The sequence below is a fragment of the Acomys minous genome (genome assembly GCF_964271855.1).
Source record: "Acomys minous genome assembly, chromosome: 12".
In the NCBI taxonomy this organism is placed as follows: Eukaryota; Metazoa; Chordata; class Mammalia; order Rodentia; family Muridae; genus Acomys; species Acomys minous.
In genome coordinates, this window is record NC_140493.1 from 91,087,556 (window position 1) to 91,091,424 (window position 3,869).

At 51.3% G+C, this 3,869-nt stretch overlaps 1 long non-coding RNA gene across 1 annotated transcript; it reads right to left on the minus strand.

Annotated features, from left to right (window-relative positions):
- Positions 1-2,810: 2,810 nt before the first annotated feature.
- On the minus strand, positions 2,811-3,860 carry LOC311579114. The gene is made up of 2 exons (XR_014773056.1): positions 3,723-3,860; positions 2,811-3,342 (listed from the first exon to the last, which is right to left on the minus strand). It is a non-coding gene; the product is annotated as an uncharacterized lncRNA (long non-coding RNA).
- Positions 3,861-3,869: the final 9 nt, after the last annotated feature.

Consider the following 3,869-nt stretch of genomic DNA (forward strand, 5'->3'; position numbering starts at 1 on the left):
CCCAGAAAGAAGGTGCCCTCTTCTGACGGGCAGGCACACATGCAGACAGAACATTGTATACAAAATAAATCTTAAAAAAAAAAAAAAAGTTAGAAGGTAGGCTTAGCCTAGCATGATAGTGCATGCCTGTAAGCCAGCACTCCGGAGGTGGTAACAGGAAGATTAGGAGTTCAAGGCCAGTTTGGTCTATTCAAGACTTTGTCTCACAAAAGTAAAAAACAAAACCCCAGGGGGAAAAAAAAACCCCAAAAAGCCAAAGCAGAGCTTCTGAATCATGAGGCCTAGGGTGGGACGTGGGAACTTGTCCATCCAGGTTTTCAAGTGATGCTAACAATGATGCTTGTTTGGGTTTACTGGGTGTCTGCATGTGGAGGAAGGGGGCTGTCCCAGCGGTCTGTGGAAGTCAGGATACTTCCGTGGAGCTGGTTCTCTCCTTCCAGCTGTGTGTGTCCTGGAAATGTAGGGCAGGTGGCCAGGCTTGCAGAGCAGGCGTGTGTGGCCTGCTCAACCGGCTCACCAGCCGTGACTGCTTCTGGTAGTCCCAAGCTACCGCCTTGGCGTCTTCGCTTTTCACACTTACTTACGTGTAAGCTGCGTGCCCTCACTGCGGACGTGAAGACAGCTGGAGTGGGTTATCTCCTCCCGTCGTCAACCCAGTTCCTCAGGCTTTGGGGCAACCATTTCCCTTACCCTTCCTCTAAACCACCTCACCAATTCTTTTTCTTCCTTTTTTTTTGGTGGTGATACTGGGGATTGAACCTCTCCCACTGAACTGTGTAACCTGGGAGGTCTTAAACTTGGGATAGTCCAACCTCAGTCTCCCAATAAAGCTGAGACTGCTGGCCTTTGAGACAGGCCTGGGCCCTGCTCAGTCCTCCCTGTGCTTTCTCCACGTATCCCTATACCATTGGGACCCTGGATTACGGCTCACACCTGAACTAAGAAGTCTTCAAGTTGGCTTACATTAAGAGAAAACTTTGTGCTGGGCGTGGTGGCGCACGCCTTTAATCCCAGCACTCAGGAGGCAGAGGCAGGTGGATCGCTGTGAGTTCGAGGCCAGCCTGGTCTACAAAGTGAGTTCAGGACAGCCAGGGCTATACAGAGAGACCCTGTCTTGAAAAAGCAAAACAGAGACAACTTTGTAACCACTAAAGGTCTTCACTGAGAAGATTCAATGAACAATCTATAAAACTTACATTAGTAATTGCAGATAATGCAGACAAATAATGTACTAGGTGGTAATAAAGCCCTTGGAGAAAATAAAGGCTAGAACAGGAGGAATTTAAAAGATGGCATTTAGGCCCAGGCGGTGGTGGTACACGCCTTTAATCCCAGGCAGAGGCAGGTGGATCCCCGTGAGTTTGAGGCCAGCCTGGACTAGAGTGATTTCCAGGACAGCCAGAGCTGTTACACAGAGAAACCCTGTCTTGAAAAAAACCAAAAAAGATGACACTTAGTAAAAAGGGCAAAAGAAGTGAGAAGTCATGTGGCCATCTGTGGTGTATCATGTGGATAACCAGCATTCTTAGCATCACTTAAAAACCTGGATGTTTCCGGGGCCCACCCTAGTTCTGATGGTTCAGAAGCTCTGCTTTGGTTTTGGGTTGATTTTGGGGTGGGGTGGGAGGGGCTGGTTTTCGGAGACAAGGTTTCTCTGTGTAGCCCTGGCTGGCCTGGCCTCACTTTGTAGACCAGGCTGGCCTCAAACTCACAGGGATTTGCCTGCCTCTGCCTCCTAAAATGCTGGGCTTACAGGCATGGGCAACCACACCTAGCTGGTTTTTTTGTTTTTTGTTTTTTGGTGAGACAGAGTCCCACCCCCCCAGGCTGGCCTAGAACTCACATGACCCACCTGTGCTGGGCTTAAAGGTGTGAGAAACAGGGCCTTAGGTAGGCCAGTCTGGCCTTGATGTCCATGTAGAGGGAAGGGCAAATGTAGGGACCGGAGCAGACAGACACATGAGGTGAATATGGCATTAGAGCTCTGAAGTCCTCAGCAGTGTGAAGGGACAGATCCTTCAGGCCATTATGACTGGTTCTGATCCAACTGAGATAGGAAGCAGTGAGGGTTTAGAATAATGACTATGGTCTTAAATATCATCAGGCTCTCTAGAGATGCCCATGGCAGTTAGGCAAGGATTGACACTGAGAGACTAATTACAAGCATTTCATAGTTAAAACAATAAATATAAAAGCGGAGATCCCAGCTCACATCAAGGTGGACGCTAGGGAGGTGATGCCCAGTGTGTTATTTTGGACTTGTATTTTGAAAGTCAGATGGAGTGACTTACTGGATATGGGGAAGCAGGACCTAAGTGGCTCAGGCAACAGCTTGACTTGGAAATGTCTATTAGACATCCAGCCAGTCGGATACATTCTGGGCAGTTGGAGACAGGGTTTTGGAATAAGAGCCCAATAAGCTACGAGTCTGGGAGGTTTGAATGTGCGTTAACTGATAGTGAGAGTGTTTCTAGTCTTCACACTGAAAAAGAGGACACTACAACCGTCCATCTCTCTGCCCATCTACTCCTATGCATCCTAAGCCAGGACCTCTCGCAGCCCTGAGGCTGGTCTGATGGACAGAAGGACGGGGCTGACCTTCACACCCATTTCCTTAAGCTTTTTAGTGTTCCACAGTCAGAGCCCACAAAGCAGAAGTGCTGTCCTGCACTCAGTTTGTAGACCAGGCTGGTCTCGAACTCACAGTGATTCATTCACCTGCTTCTGGGATTAAAGGCGTGCGCCACCACACCCAGCAGCACAAGTAGTTTCAATTAGAAGCTTTTACATTCAGCACCAGATGTCCTCTCTATGCTTGTACAATTTAACTACATATTTATTTTTGGAGATAAGGTCCATGCAGCCCTGGGACGCTCTATGTAGTTCAGGCTGGCCTCGAACTCAGAAATTCTCCTGCCTCCGCCTCACATGAGTTGGGATTAAAGGAGTGTACCACCACACCTGGCTATCTCCCTTTAAAAAAAAAAAGTGCACTGCTGACAGAAAAGCAACCAATTAATTTACAACTATTTACATGTTTTCCCAAAGGGAACTGGGACCGGAGTTGTTTGGTAAAATGGAGATCAGTGCCCAAAGAGAAGGCCCTGAAGAAGGCGTAGTTCTGATTCAAGCACACATCTCTTCATAGATTTCCTGAACCTTCTTCCAGAAGATGCTAGGAGCAGCTTATGAAGGCTGGTGACATGTCTGTTGGGAAAGAACTGTCGGCAGTTGGCAGTCCTTCACCCCAAGGTTGTGGTTACAGCTCCCTGGGCGGCGGCAGACATCATGGATTTGGCTGCTTCTGGGAACCAGGGGTTCCTCCATTTCTCTGCTGGATCCCTTAGAGACAAAAGAACTTCATTTCTATCCCCAACCCGTGTGGGACCGCCGGGGAGCCTAAGGGGTGGAAGCTTTTGACTTCTACTCTACGTAACACCCGCAGGCTCCAAGGGAAGGGGGGAGCCTGGGACGGGGCAGGTCCGGAAGGCGCGTGGGGCTCCGGCCTGGGCCAGGCCCGTTGCCAGGGAAGGGCTACCCAACGCCGGCCGCCGGCTCGGCAGAGCGCTCGGTACAAGACCGCGAGGGGCGGGCGCATCTCCCTCCTTCCTTCCTCCCAACCCCATTCTCTCGTGCTCCGTTTTTTCCAGGGATTCTCCGCATTCCCCAGCCACCCTCGCCCTCCTGTCCTCCCCAGCCCGCCCCTCGCCTCGGCAGCCCACCTTCGCCCGCTCCTGCGTCCTCGCCCTCGTCCCCGACCTCCCCTCGTGGGGGCCCCCGCGCCCCGGTCCCCTCCCCCTCGTGGCGGCGGCGGCCCCTTTCACAATAGCGCTACCCGCCTCCCTACTCTGGGCTCCCGGTTCGCTCCC